Below are 16,330 nucleotides of genomic sequence, written 5' to 3'. Positions count from 1 at the left end.
GGAGTGAAAGAGAGGAGATAGGGATAGAAAGAGAGGAGATAGAGAGAGAAAGAGAGGAGGCAGAGAAAGAGAATAGGTAAGAGGGACATGGGGGACGCAAGGAGAGGAGGGTGGAGAAACGCAATGACACAAAGGAGATAGGCGGAGAATGAGGGCAGCAAAACAGGAAGAGAAAGAGGAAACAGTGAAAGAACGAGAGGGGCATGAGGAGAGGGAGGAATGCTGGGAGAAACAGAGGTAGAAGAGGGAGCAAATTTAAGAGGAGAGAAAGGAAAATGGGAGGAAAAGGATGGAAGGAAAGAGGAAGAAATACAAGAAGAGAAAAGAAGGGCGGCAGATACAGAGCTCAAGAGGAGATGTGGGCGTGGAGGAAGGGCAGAGAGAATGGGAAGAAAACTGAATATCTGGGAGAGGATGGAAGTAAGGAAGACAAAGAAAACAGGTAGAAAGGGAAACAAAAAGAGCCAGGATGAGGCAGAAAGGAGGAAGGGAAGAAAAAAAAAAGTAGAGAGGAAGGACCAGAAAGAACAAGTTTGGGAAGAAAGATATGAGTCAAGTTTAAAGGAAGAGAAAGAGGATAAGACAAGGAAGAGGGCGTGAGAGCAAGAAAAGGAGGATGACAGGAAGAGGCAGAGAGGTTGGGAGAAGAGAGTTAGGGAGGAACAGGAGGAAACATGAGAGAAAAACTGACAGGTGGAGAGCAGACAGGGAGACACAGTTGTAAATGGGAGGTGAGGAAAATGCAACGTAAAGAAAAAAGTCGAAGGGGGGAATTGAGGAAAGAGGAACATAGGGAAAGGAGAGGAGGAGGAGACGTGAGGAAAGAAGAATATACGTAGGAGAGTGAAAGAGGAGAGGAAGGATAAGTGAAAAAGGGAAGAGAAACGGCAAAGAAAGGGTGGAAGGAAGGCGAGAGGGTGACCAAGAAAGAACCAGCGAAGAGAGGGGTAGGGACAGACAGGAAGCATAGGAGAGGTAAGGAGGAAGAGGAGAATTACATTACAAAAAAGTCTATATATCTATCTATATACCTAGGTTGCTTCCACTCTAAAAGGAAGGGTAGCCGAGACAGGACGACACACTCCCAATTTTCTCATCCACACACACACATTTACTTGTATCTTAGTCCCAAGGGGAGAAGGACAGATCCTCACCGCACCACCCCGCACTAGGGTTAACTGCGCAGTGCAATCAGCGACATCCGCAGCAGGGCCAGACGGCTGAGCTGGTTTACCCCTGCCACATCATAATGAACCCATCTCCTTACCCGCCCCTGATCTGATCAGCAGATCAGACCAAATGCAAGAGAATATCGCCTCAGGGTTGCGTCACCATTTATTCATTCACAATTTCTTTCCAGTCATCCCTATCACGCAAAGCCACTCTTCCCTGCTCTACAGACATCCCTCTCGCATCTACCACTCTCTTCACACTGTCCATACCTCCTATTCGTGGTCGTCCTCTCAGTCTTACACCCCTCACAACCGAACCAATTATTTTTTTCACCAATCGCTCTTTATCCATTTTCTCTATATACCCAAACCATCGCAACACTCTCTGCTCAGCTCGACCAGCCATCTCCCGCATAAATCCAGTTCTCCTTCGCACTTCATCATTTCTCACTCGATCCATACATGTCACTCCATACATGCCCCTCGGACATCTCATCTCCATTACATTCAAACTCTTCCTCTCTGCTACACCCATATTCCATGCTTCAGCCCCATATAACGCAGTCAGTACCACTGCACCCACGTACAGCATTCTCTTTACATCCACTCTAAGCGATCGACATCTAAACATTGTTTTCATTCCTCCCAGCACCTTTCCTACTTCACTTATTCTAAACTTCACCTCTACATCTATTCTCCCATCCACAGCAACATGTGACCCTAAATACTTAAAAAACTTTACCTCCTCAAGCAACTCCCCATTCAAAACTAAATTCCTCCTCCTACCACCTACCAACCTCGTACACTTCATCACTTTACATTTACTCTCAGTTTCCTCAGAAATTTCACACACTCTTCCAAACTCCTCTACTGACTGTCTCAATCTCTCCTCCGAATCAGCCACCAGTGCAGTATCATCCGCAAACAGCAGCTGATTCAGATTCCACACTCTACCATCAGCATGCACCAGACTCAAACCTCCACTCAACACTCTTCCATTCACCTCCCTTACAACACCATTCATATAAATATTAAACACCCAAGGCGACATCACACACCCCTGCTGCAGCCCCCCTCTCACGGGAAACCAATCACTCAAAGTATTTCCCACTCTTACACAAGCTCTACAATTTACATAACTTTCTACTCCTTTTAACAACCTACCACCTAGTCTGTATAATCTCAAAACAGTCCACAAAGCCTCCTTATCAATTTTGTCATACGTTTTCTCTAAATCCATGAACGTCCGAAACATCCGTAACTTTCACCAAATAACACATGTCTCACAGCAAACACCTGATCCACGCATTCCCTCCCTCTGCTAAAACCACTCTGCTCATCGCCAATCACCACCTCTGTACCCTCTAACTCTCTTAATCAACACTCTGCCATTCACCTTACCTACAACACTCAAAAGACTTTATACCCCTAAAACTAGTACATTCATATTTATCACCCTTACCTCTAAACAACGGAACCACACATGCACAAACCCAGTCAATCGGCACCATACCGCTCACAAAACACACATTCAGCAATCTTAGGAACCACTCAACAACAGTCGCTCCACCACCTTTCAAACATTTCACAGCACACCCGTCCATACCTGCAGCTTTCCCTGCTTTCATCTCCTTTACTGCCTCCTTTTTTTCCTACATCGTGATCGAAGAATCATTCAACTCTCCCAACACATTTAATCCTTGCACCCTTCCATCTGCCACAATCTCAGCCTCCCTTTCCTCCTCTACATTTAACTATCTTTCAAAATACTCTGCCCATCTCTTCCTTACTGCATCCACTTCAATTATTAACATTCATCCATCCTCTGCTTTTACTCATTCTTCCTTCTCAGACTCTCCCTTTCACACCCTTTTCACCTTCTTCCAAAACATTATCTTATTCTGTTGAAAATTCTCAGTCAACCGCCTACCCCACCTCTCATCTGATGCCACTTAAGCATCAACGCACAGCCCTGCTCGCCCTATTCCTCTTTCCCTTATACCACTCATATGATAAAAAAGTCGGGGAAAGAAAAATGCAGGGAGAGGAATAGATATACAGAGAAAGGGAGGAAGAAATGAGAAGGAAGCGAAAAAAAATGAAAGCGGAAACGAATACAGGGAGGAGGAATGAAGGTAAAAACAGAAAGAGAAAACAACGTGCATGTGTGTGTGTGTGTGTGTGTGTGTAAGAGAGAGAGAGAGAGAGAGAGAGAGAGAGGGGGGGGAGGTCATGTGGTTGGAGGGGGGGGGAGTGGGAAGGGCAAGTGAACACAAGAGCTGGCGGAAAAATGGAAATGCATAAAGAGGAAGGAAGGAAGGAAGGAAGAAGAATCACCAGAAGAAGCAGAATGAGGAAAAATAATGTACGAGAGGAAGGAAGGAAAGGAGGAGGGGAAGAGAGAAAACGAGGACAGAAAAGAGAGGAAGGAATACTGGAAGGTTGAGAAAGATGAAGAGAATAAAATACTGGAGGAAGAAAACGTAAAAATGGAGGGGCTGAGAAAAAATAGAGAAAATGAGGTAGGAAAAGCAATGAGGTGATGAGGCAAGGAAAGAGAGAAAGAAGAGGACTACTGAAGAAAACAGAGGAGTACAATGAGAGAGAGAGAGAGAGAGAGAGAGAGAGAGAGAGAGAGAGAGAGAGAGAGATGAATGAGTGTGTTAGCGCGTGTGAGGGGAGGTAATGTATGCGGAGACAAGCTGAGTAGGCAACCGCAACTACCACTATCACCTGTCACCACAACTACTTTTATCAATACTACTACTACTACTACTACTACCATCACTGTCTGCTACTTCTGCTATCACTGCAACTACCAGAATAACCTATCACAAGTGCTTATTTTTCACAGCTGATACTGCTACCACTATCACCACACGGAAACTACCACCATCTTTAATCACTACTATTACCATTACCACTCACTAGTGCTATCGCCACAGCTATCACTAATACCTTTATAATTATGACCAGTAAAGTGTGCTGTATGAGCGAGTGGCGAGCGAGCGAGCGAGCGCTAAGTCGACTAATACCATGTCGGATCACTTCCTTCTAAAACAGCTCCAAGCTCGAGCAGGGGGCGGAGCATCGGAGTGACGTCGACTGGCTCTGGCATGAAACCCCAGTGTTCAGTTGACTCCTGACCACGAGGGTGAGTGTATGCTTGCTCCACTTATCAGACCATGACACATTTTCTGTCCGAATTGAGGGGAGAGACTGAAATGTGTGAGGGAAGATGTAGGGTGTTAGGGAACCTACTGCTATATTATAGGGTTAAACGTGTCCACACTTCTTCTCCTTCTTCATTTTCCCTTATCATAAATGTTTGAGTCTGCCCTTTTATACATTTTCTGTTATTTAAGCCAGCTGACGTCACACAAGCCACGCCTCCCTGCACGCTGATGGAAAGTGAACCGACTAAGTATTAGTTGACATACAACGAGCGTTTGTACATATGCCTATCATCATAATTTTATCTTGGTGTAAATTTTCAACATTTTTTGTGAGGTAGCTGAACAATTACAGATGAACAGTTGAGGTAAAATATTCAGTTTCTCACGTTTTCTCTCTCGATGTGCATGTAGCGAGCCATAGCATTTATTACACGCGCAATGTTCAGTTCTCTGCTCCCGACTTGCCATGTCATCAAGCTGCGTCAGTAAACGTTTGGCTATTGATCGAATGATAAAACCTAGAAATGGGGTGATTACCCTTGCTGATTTCACCCCCTAAACATTAAAAAAACGTTCATGTAAAATTGAGCATAATATCCGATATTTAATTGTTAAAATTCATGCGAGAAAACATAGTGTTACAAGAGGAAATCGTTTTTAATTAGATTTCATAGAGGAGCATGTCAATTGATGCCCGTGGCACATTCCCTTGGAAAGCTGGGATTCCAAGGGTTTTCTTTGGTCTCATGAGTAAATATATAGCTAAAAGCAAAATTTATTGAATGTATCTACTACCTGCTGAAAGTTTCTCTTCTCTATCTCAAATAGCAGAAAAGTTATTAGCCTTTGAAAATCATCGCACTCAGGCCGCTCATTTTTCAGCTGAACGTAAACATCGCTTCGCTCGATGGCTCGTAACTAACTAAAAATATAACTGATTACATTCGAGTATAACAACTGCTACTGGGTTCACAATAACTAACACTATCATTATTATTATCACAACAACTGCCTCAACAACCCCTCAGCACAACTATTTTTGCCAAACCCTAACTGGAGCCGCTCCTAGAAACGTCTTTTTCACCAAGTTACTGAGTGACTGAGTTACTGTGTGTTAATGCCGAAGTTTTACTTTGTCAGCCAGTTAGGTGCCCGGCATCACAAGCCAGCCTATCCCGTTATGCCGCGGGACTCATTCTCTATTGCGAGGTTAGGTCAGTTTTGAAATTCTGACAATTTTGCTTTTAACATTTCAAAATGTGTAGAGAAGACTGAAATTGATGCTCTCCTTTCACAATAAGGTCAGCGACCTTCAGATTTTTTACTGTTTACTCCCACAGATGCATGGTTTTGGAGACATTGAGGTTTTTCTAAAATTTCGCGGAACTCGGCTCTCACACATGCCTTGGATCTGCCAAGCGTCGCCGCCTAAAGCGAATTTCGGAGTAGCAAAATGTCGCCTGATTTTTCATTCGCTTAGTCATTTTTTTTCTGGGGGTCCGGTAGATGCAGTCACCAAAAGCGCTAATTATCACCACTATTAATGCCACCATAATCGCCGCCATTGCTATTACTACTAACAGTTTCACTCACAACCACTACTTTCACCTCAACTACCACAATAAACTATTATCACAGCTACCTTTAAAACCACCAATGAGTTTCTCACAACTACTACTACCATCATTACATTACTTCTCCTACTAATACACTATTAATAGTAATAATAATAATAATAATAATAATAATATCCCCACAACTTGCACTATACCCCGTCACCGTAACTTATCGTAAAACCACTACCATTTCTTTCACTGTAACTGCCACTATCACTATCGCTAACAATCAATATTGCAACTGCTGCCACTGTGACCACTCAGTACTGCTATCACTACAACTGTTCACGTGTGTGTGTGTGTGTGTGTGTGTGTGTGTGTGTGTGTGTGTGTGTGTGTGTGTGTGTGTGATAAAACACTCATCGTCTCGGCTATCGTTCCCTACCATCATCATCTACCTTTCCGATAAATAAAATAACCGAACAAAAGTGTCAAACACACACACACACACACACACACACACACACACACACACACACACACACACACACACACACACACACACACACACGCACGCACGCGCGCGCGCGCAACCTCGCTTCTATATTTGTTCAAACACGCAAACAATCCATAAATGTTGAAAACTTCGCGCGCGCTGTGTGTGTGGAGAGAAAGAGAGAGAGAGAGAGAGAGAGAGAGAGAGAGAAGCTGGTCATAGTAGATAAGAGGGAAAGAAGAGAACAGACAACAGGAGGTAGGGGGTACCGAGGGGATGGGAGGGGAACGAGGAAAGATGCAAGGTGTGGAAGGAGGAAGGGAGGGTGAGAAGTTAGTAAAGGAAGGGAGGGAAGGGGAAAGGATGCAAGAAAGAGCAGCCGAATGGGAGGCTGAGGGAAGATGCAATAGATAGAGAGATACAGACGAAGAGAGGGACAGACGACAGATAGAAAGATACATACTGACACACTGGAACAGACAAAGGTACCGATATAGATACAGGTAGTTAGACAGAGACAGGTGTGTGTGTGTATATAATACTGACATAATCAGAGGCTGATAAATACAGATGCAGATATACAAAGAGAGAGAGAGAGAGAGAGAGAGAGAGAGAGAGAGAGAGAGAGAGAGAGAGAGAGAGAGAGAGAGAGGTAAGGAGGGAGAGAAGTGCTTACTAAACACCCCAACAGGAAGCTCCCTCACGCCTCCCCTCTCCTCACACACACACACACACACACACACACACACACACACACACACACAAACTTGAGGAGGAGGAGGAGGAAATTTGAAAGGGAATAGGATGTAAGAAAGAGGAAGGGAAGGGGGGATAGAAATGATAGAGAGGGGGACAGGTTAAAAGCTGATGGAGGAAAGGTAAAAATCATGATGAGTAATGATTACACAGGATTACACAGGAAAGCAAACAGCAACAGACCTTATGGTCCTTTCGAGGCTGCTTGTTAGAGAAAACTATGACTAAGATCTAACTCTACATGTTGAAGGATAAGGATAGGAAAGCAAGAAGGCTCCCCCCACCACCAAACCCTCCAGGAAAAAGTGAGAAAAACCACCATGCAGCATGGAAAAACTGACATGGAAATTTTATAGGAAACACTGGAAAGGAAAAGTCACATTCTATAATACTTTATCTATAAGCTACCCGATAGAGTAACCTGAAAGAGAAAGTAAACTAATAAAATAATAGTTACGGCATGACATTATAAACCAGTTACATTGAGTTAATGGGAAGTCTGTGGACATAACGTGGAAGCTACACACTGCACAGTGTGGATGTTTAGGGGTGGTGCAGCAGCCTTGCCTGGCGCTTTTAAGGTAGGCAGCAGTCAATCAGGCCCTAGCTCCGTTTGCTCCACTGAGACAAGGAACTCTCCCATGTGGGACAAGTACACAAGTTTCATCCTGAAGCAGTGACCCCTGGTACATTAAAAAATCCCGATGGTGGTCACTTGACTAACAGGGACCCTCAGTGATCCACAGCCCATCACAGGTCGAAAGTAAGAGTAGTGACCGTTAACTCAGGGTTATCTGTGCAGCTCCTAATCTGTGCTTATATTGCTTTCTTTGCGCTGGGGAGACTGAAAAGTATATAGGACGGGTGTCTTAGATAAAAGGGGACTGCACAGTGCACAGTGTGGATGTGCAATGCACAGAGTGGATGTTTAGGGGTGGTGCAGCAACCTTCCCTGGCGCTTTTTAGGTAGGCAGCAGTCAATCAGGCAATAGCTCCGTTCACTCCACTGAGACAAGGAACTCTCCCATGTGGGACAGTACACAAGTTTCATCCTGAAGCAGTGACCCCTGGTACATTAAAAAAATCCCGATGGTGGTCACTTGACTAACAGGGACCCTCAGTGATCCACAGCCCATCACAGGTCGAAAGTAAGAGTAGTGACCGTTAACTCAGGGTTATCTGTGCAGATCCTAATCTGTGCTTATATTGCTTTGTTTGCACCGAATAAATTGAAAATGTATAATATCGTGACGCAACACTATGTATGGGTACATTGTTTACGGGGTGTCTTGTAGACTAAGGGGGCATGAACTTACATGTACCGTAGCTATAAAAGCAAGTTATTCGGACAGAAAAAGAGTCAGCTGAGGATTTTCGTGCAAATACTTGTCTAATTTGTTTTTGAATGTCTCAATTGAGATACTGTTCACGGTATCTGAGGGTAATCTGTTCCAGATATTTACAACTCTGTTAAAGAAGAAGTATTTTGCTTCGTGGGATTGGAATCGTTTTCCCATGATTTTGCAGCCATTACTTCTGGTTTGACTCGACCGGTCTATATCAAAATATTTATTCATGTCTAAGTTGTCATATCCCTTCATGATTTTGAAAACTTCAATAAGGTCCCCTCTTAACCTGCGCTTCGTTAGGCTAAATAATTTAAGTTCTTCAAGGCGTTCCTCATATGGTTTGTTTCTAAGTCGTGGTATCGTTTTTGTGATTCTTCGCTGAATTTTCTCTAATTTTTCAATGTCCTTTCTGTAGTACGGAGACCAGAATTGCACACAATACTCAAGATGGGGGCACACTAGCGAGTTGTACAAGGCAAGTATGACTTTTTCCGATTTAAACTCGAAAGTTCTTCCAATAAAACCCACTAGCTTGTTTGCAATTTTTACCGCATCGGTACACTGCTTGCTTGGTTTTAGGTCTTTTGATATTATCACACCAAGATCCTTTTCACTGTCTGTACTTGATAACTGAATATTGTTCATTTTGTAATTTGCATGGACATTGTTACTTCCAATATGAAGTACTTTACATTTTTCTGTGTTGAATTTCATTTGCCATTTTTCTGCCCAGCTTGCTAAAGTATTAAGGTCATTTTGTAACTGCTGCCACTGTAATTTTGAAGTGACTTTACTGGTTATTTTAGTATCATCTGCAAATTTGGATACTTTACAATTTAGACCCTCATCAATGTCATTTATATAGATAATAAAAAGTATCGGTCCAAGTACTGAGCCTTGGGGAACGCCGCTGATCACATTACGCCATTTGGATTCCTTTCCGTTTATCACAACTCGCTGTTTTCGGTCTGACAGCCAGTCTTGTAACCATTTTAGCGTCTTTCCTTTTATTCCATGTGCTTCTATTTTTCTCATGAGACGCTTGTGAGGGACAGTGTCAAATGCTTTCTGAAAGTCAAGGTAAATTATATCTACTGCTCTTGAGTCATCGTATGATTTGTAAACATCATGGAAGAAGTCCAGTAGGTTAGTTAAGCATGAACGACGATGTCTGAATCCATGTTGCGAGTCTTTAATTATATTATTTTCTTCTAGATAATTAACTATTTTATCTCTTATGATTTTTTCCATTAACTTGCACACTACTGATGTTAAGCTGATTGGTCTGTAATTTCCTGGGTGCGACTCATTTCCATTTTTGAAAATTGGTGTTACATTTGCTAGTTTCCATTCGTGTGGAACTTTCCCAGTACTTAATGATTTATTGAATAAGACAGAGAGTGGCAGCAGTAACTCATGTTTTGCTTCTTTGAGAATTCTCGGTGATATTTTATCGGGGCCAGGGGTTTTGTTTATGTCCGTACTATTTATGGCTGAAAGGATATCATTATTATGGATAGCATAGTTACTAAGGACTGTGCTATTTGCTTGGTTTGTGGGTAACAGTAGGTTTCTGGTGGTGTTTTCTACTGTAAAAACAGACGCAAAGTAATCGTTAAGAATGTTTGCCATTTCGACCTCATTTTCAGTGTGTCTGCCATTGTTTGTTTCTAGAGGACCTATTGATGTAGTCATAACCTTTTTCTTTCTAATGTAACTGTAAAATTCTTTAGGATTTGATTTGCACATATTAGCAATGTGGATCTCCAGTGCTCTTTTGCTTTGTTTAATAAGTCTTTTCGATGTGCGGCGTAGATTATCGTATTGTAATTTATCATCATTATTTTGTGTAGCTTTATATTTATGGTATGCCTGTTTTTTGGCTATTAAGTTACTTTTTATTTCACTGGACCACCACTTTGGTTTACTATTTCCAGCTGGACGTCTGTTACGTAGTGGCACACATGACTTTACTTCATTAAATTTTTCGGTGAATATTTCCCATGCTTGGTTTATGTCATCGGTTTCAGACATTTGATTCCAATCTGCAGTTGCAAGTAGCGCTCTGAGCCTGTTGAAATTAGCTCTACGATAATCTGGGACCTTTTCTTTGCTCTCCGTTTCTTTTACTTTTTCAGTAGTAATATTAAACTGTATAGTTCGATGACCACTGGAACTAAACTCAGGTCCTATTTCAACGTTGTTGACTAGGTTATCATTTGTAGTCAAGATGATGTCTAGGATATTGTTTCCTCTCGTTGGGTATTCTACGTGTTGGGAAAGGGCGCTTTCCTGAAGATTCGTATAAAGCTCTTGTCCTGAGTGTGCCGTCAGTGGTTCACCCCACTTTGTTACCGGTAGATTAAAGTCTCCAAAAATTACGCTATCCTCTTGACAACAAATTTCCGCAATTTGATCATAAAGTTTTTCATCTGTCTCAGTTGACTGTGCTGGCGGACGATAGATGAGACATATATTTATTTTGTGTGAATTAATACTTAGCTGAACATAACTGGCATCTATGTTGATAATACTGGGTTTGGATAGCACAAGGGGATGGAGACTAGTTTTCACATATAGTAAAACACCGCCACCAGCTCGATGTGGTCGCTCACAGCTGAAAATATTGTACCCTGTTAGTGAGTATTCCGCTAGAAAGTCACGGTCAGATGTGTTAATCCAGGACTCTGTGATGCCAATGATGTCATAATTTTCTAGGTAAATTAGAGATTCTAAATCCTCAAACTTGTTACGTAGACTACGTGCGTTAGCATAGCAGACTCTAATTCCGTTCCGAACAGTTGGTGATCTGACTTTGTGGGTATTTACGTTAAGGTTACTGTTCCTGGACGTGCCGCGTTTTTTGATCTGAAGAAGGCAACTTTATCGTGTAGAAGTCTACCTAGCCGTGCCGCTCCTACTGAGATCAAATGGAGACCATCTTTCTGGAATAGAGTATGTTGCTCATAAAACTGGTCCCACAGATTGACAAAGTCGACTCCTCTTGCGTGCAGAGAGATTTGAGCCGGTTATTTGTGCTGAAGGCCTTATCATAGAAACTATTTTCTGCCTTGATCCTTGGGAGTATACCAGATATTATCACATTAGTGGACTTAGTTTTGAATCGTTTGATCATTTCATGATACTTTGCTAGCAATTCCTCTGATCTACTGCGCTTCAGATCATTTGTACCAACATGGATAACGTATAGAGTTTGATCATTTGCGTCTTTTGTGACCTCATCGCAGGCTTCTGTGATATCACTTAGTCCACCTCCTGGAAAACAGTACCTCTTTCTGCTGATGGGGGCACGTCCACAAAATTCCTCCAGCTGACTGCGTACAATAGAGTCCCCAATAAGCCTTGTTTCTTCTGTCTCATTTACCGCTTCGGCAAGGATCTGGTAGCGATTATACGTAGTTATGGGAAGATGCTTCCTCGAATCTTTTCCGGGTTTTGCGCCATTTCTTACCATAGTAAAGGGGACTTCGCTTGGCGAGGAACGTACTGAATCGCTGGGTGAGGAAGATACTGATACACTATTATTTGTGACTGCCTGATGGGCGGGGGCTTGTACGAGCTCAGTCTGTACGCTTCTTCCTTCTCGAGTACTGTTGCTGATGATGAGGATGATGATGATGATGATGAGCGGAAGACGACTGGAATACGAGGAGGAAAGAAAGATGAACAGGGTAAGAGAAAAACTTCAAGAAAAAGGGAAGGGAAAGAAAAGAGATGAGGAAGGTAAAGAACAGGAGGAGAGGAGAGGAGAGGAGAGAAGAGGAGAAAGGAAGGGAAGAGAAGGAAAGAGAAGGGAAGGGAAGGGAAGGGAAGGGAAGGAAAGGGAAGGGAAGGGAAGGGAAGGGAAGGAAAGGGAAGGGAAGGAAAGGGAAGGGAAGGGAAGGAAAGGGAAGGGAAGGAGAAGGAGAAGGAAAGGAAGTTAAGAGAAGGGGAAGGAAAGAAAGGAACGCAAGGAATGGGAAGGACGGCGAGGGGAAGTGAAGGGAAGGAAGAGGAAAGGGGATAAACACAGGACGTAAAGGAGAAAGGGGGAGAGGAAACTGAGTTCATATTAAGAGATAATTTGTTTGAGAGAGAGAGAGAGAGAGAGAGGGAGAGAGAGAGAGACTGTGTGTGTGTGTGTGTGTGTGTGTGTGTGTTTAGACGGAGGGTAACTTGAAAAATAATCCAGAGAGGAAGTGATCAGAAAAACGACGGGAGGTAAATTAGGGAAAGATATGCAAGAGAGAAAGGGAAGAAAATTGAGGAAGATGGAGAGAGAGAGAGAGAGAGAGAGAGAGAGAGAGAGAGAGAGAGAGAGAGAGAGAGAGAGAGAGAGAGAGAATGGCTGAATTATAAACTGGGGGGGAGGAAAGGCGAAAAGAGGGAAAGAAAGGGTGATGAGGAAGAGAAAAGGAGGGAGTGGGGAAGGAGGGGAGGAGAATGGAGAGGGAAGAATGGAGATGTGATATGACGAAAGGAGGCGAGAATGTGATGGAGGATGAGGGAGGGAGAGAGATGGAGGAAAGAAGGGAGAGGGAGGAAGAGAGGTGAAAGGATGGAGGGACGAGGACGGGAAGGAAACAGAGAGAGAGAGAGAGAGAGAGAGTGATGGAGAAATAGAGGGAGATGAAAAGCTGAAGGGAGGCGGAAGAGGGAGGGAGGAAAGGAGGGAGGGATGGAGAGAGGGAGGGAGGAAAGGAGGGAGGGATGGAGAGAGGGAGGGAGGGTGTAAAAGAGGATAAGATCGCTTTATGGCGTGAGTTACGGCGCTCTGTTGTGTAGCGGGGGGGAGGGGGGAGGGGTGAAGGATGAAGGAGAAAGGGAGAAGGAAAGGATGAAGGAAGGAGAAAGGAATAGGGAAGGAAAATGGGATGGAGAAAGAGAGACAGGGTGAAAGAATGAGTGAGATTGGATAAAAAATGGAGAAAGGAAGAAAGGATGAAAGAAGGAGAAATGATGAAAGAAGGAGAAAAGGGGGGAGACGGGATGAAGGAAGAAGAAAGGATGGAAAAGAGAGAAAGGATGAAAAAAGGGAGAAAGGGAGGGGGAAAGGATGAAGGAAGGAGAAAGGGAAGAAGAAAGGATGAAGGAAGGCGGAAGGATGAAAGGATAAAGGAAGGAGAAAGGGAGGGAGAAAAGATGAAGGAAGGAGAAAGGAAGACGGGGAAAGAGAGAGATAGGATGAAGGAAGGAGAAAGAGAGGAAGAAAGGATGAAAGAAGGAGAAAGGGGGGAAGAACGGAGAAAGGGAGAAAGAAAGGATGACGGAAGAAGAGAGGAAGAAACGAAGAAGGAAGGCAAAAGGGAGGGAGAAAGGACGAAGGATGATTAAAGGGAGGGAGAAATAAGGATGAAGGGAGAAAGGAAGGGTGACAGAAAGAGGAAGGAAGAAGGGTAGTAAAAGGAAAGAAAGGGAGGGAGTGACAAGGCTGAAGGCAGGAGACAATAGGAAACACAGAAGGATGGACAGGGAAGGGAGAGAGAGAGAGAAGGATGACAGAGGGAGAGAAATTGAGTGAGAAAGGTTGGAGTAAGGGAGAAGGAAGAAGGAAGAGGAGAACGGAGGAGGAAGGCAAGGAGGTAGGGAAAGACAAGGATGACGGAAGAAAAAAGGAGGGTTGGAGAGATGGGTAAACAGAGACAGCGGTGGGGGGAGGGTGAACATGAAGGAAGGAAGGAGACAATGAGGGAGACAGCGTAAGAGAGAGAGGGAGGAAAGCAGTGAAGTAAGAAGAGGGAAAGAGAGAGAGAGAGAGAGAGAGAGGCAGCAGCAGTGAGAAAAGAAAGAGATAGGGATGGATGACGAAAGGACGGAGTGAGAAAGAGAAGGAAGAAGGAGGAGGAGGAGGAAGAGAGGGAGGAAATGTAGAAACGAGTGAGGGGGGAGGGGAAAAGAGAGAATTAAAAAGGGAAGGGAGTAGATTGGAACTGAGAGAGAATACGAAAGAAGGAAACAGGGAGAGGAAAGGAAGATGAACAGGGTGAGAAGGAAAGGGAAGAACGAAGGAAAAGAGACAAAGGGGGAAGGAGGAAGAAGTGAAAGGGGGGAGGTGAAAGGAAAGGAAAGAAAGATGAAACTGAAGGGAAACAAGATTGCAGGGAAGATCCAAATGACGGAAGCTGAACATTGGAGTAGAGGGAAAGAAAAGGAAAAATAAGTATGAGGAGGAGAGTAGACAAAACAGGAGGAACAGAGAAGAAAAACATGAGGAGGATGGTGCGAACGGAGACAGACAGAAAAGAACATGATGTAAAGAATGAAATACAAGAAGGTAGCTGGGAAGGAAGGAAGGGGGGAAAGAAGGAAAGGCAATGAAGGGAAATAGACGCTGGGGGTAAGGATGGGGAAGGTAAGTGGGAAGCAATGTACTTGGGAAGGAATATGCAAGGTAGGAGGAGGAAACAGGAAAAGCATGAGATTAAAGAGTAAGGAAGTTGGAAAAGTGAAGGAGGGATGGGAGAGTAATGAAGGAAGGAGACTGGAAGAGAAGGAATGGGAAAGGGAGGAGAAAGGAGAAATGGAAAATTAGCAAGAACAGAGGTAGGTAAGGAGAAGATAATAGGAAGAAAGGGAATGAGAATAAGAAGTATGGAGGGTAGAAAAATGAGGGAGAGGAAGGGCGGAGTAAGGAAAAAGGGACACCGGAAGAGTCAGCAGAGAGAAAAACAAACAGACGGGAGGAGGAAGGAGGCAAAGGCAGAGAGAGAGAGAGAGAGAGAGAGAGAGAGAGAGAGAGAGAGAGAGAGAGAGAGAGAGGCACACAAGATATGAAGCAAGGGGAGGAAAAAAGAAATAGATGAATGAAGGGAGGGTGAGAGAGAAGGATGGGAGGAAGGAAGGCAGAGCGGAGGAGAGGGAGGGAGAGTACAGAGAGGAAAGTGAGAATGGATTAAGTCTGGAAGTCTTAGAAAGTGGGGGTAAGGAAGAGAGGAAGTAAGAGGGGAGGGGTTGGAGGTAGATAGGGAGGGAAGGGGAGAAAGAGGGAAAGTGGAAAGGACAGAGGTTGAGAGAAGACACAAAAAGGAGAAAGAAGAAGGGATAGGCAAAGCAGAAGGGGCGGGGCTGAAGGAAGATGGATAAAGAGTGGAGAAAGAGACAAGACGCGGGAGAAAAGGGGACAGGTAAGAAGACTGGATGAGATGGAGAGGAGATAGGGTGAGCGGAAAGGGGAAGGTTTGGAGAAGACAAAGAAAACAGGGGAGGAGGGAGTGAAAAAAAGGGGGGAAACAGAAGGGGTAAGATGGGAAGAAGGGCAGGTAAAGGGGTGAATGAGGGGGGACGGCAAGGGAGTAGGAAATTAAGAAAGTGAGAGGGATGGAGTAGAGAAGAGCGGCTAACCACAGAAAGGTATGGAGGAAAGTGAGAGGAGAGGAACATGAAGGAGAGTAGGAAAGGGTGAGGGGCGCAGGAGGGTAGGATAGGGTAGGAGTGGGGGGGGAGGCAAGAGTGAGGGTGGAAGGGGAGGTGGGAAAGTAAGTCAGTGCAGAAGGCATGTACAGAAAGACAGGTAACGTTACAATAAACTCGTAACACAGTAAGTGCTAAATGAGTACATCAAAAACTGTCAATTTAAAGGGCACCACAAGACAATATATCTTTTTGTACACAAAATCGCAGGTTACAGAAAGAAAATCTAAACAACGCACAAATGATGGTGTAGTAAGTACTGTGAACATAACAAACCCACGTGACTAGGCAACAACGTAAACAAAATCACGTAATAAAAATGTAAAGAAAACCATGTGAACGGCAGACGATTCAACGACATAAAAAAAAGAAAAGGAAACTGCAGTATATGAAGAACGTAAACAAAACCACTTGA

General features: G+C 43.9%; 1 protein-coding gene across 1 annotated transcript in view; it reads right to left on the bottom strand.

The window, feature by feature from the left end:
- NfI (Nuclear factor I) overlaps positions 1-16,330 on the bottom strand; it is a 483,234-nt gene that overhangs the window by 291,958 nt on the left and 174,946 nt on the right. The window lies entirely within an intron of this gene.

Source organism: Coenobita brevimanus, chromosome 65 (assembly GCF_032717465.1).
Source record: "Coenobita brevimanus isolate Jiangsu-jjx chromosome 65, ASM3271746v2, whole genome shotgun sequence".
In the NCBI taxonomy this organism is placed as follows: domain Eukaryota; kingdom Metazoa; phylum Arthropoda; class Malacostraca; order Decapoda; family Coenobitidae; genus Coenobita; species Coenobita brevimanus.
The sequence above is the reverse complement of the archived record's forward strand: the minus strand, read 5'-3'. Positions and strand labels throughout refer to the sequence as shown.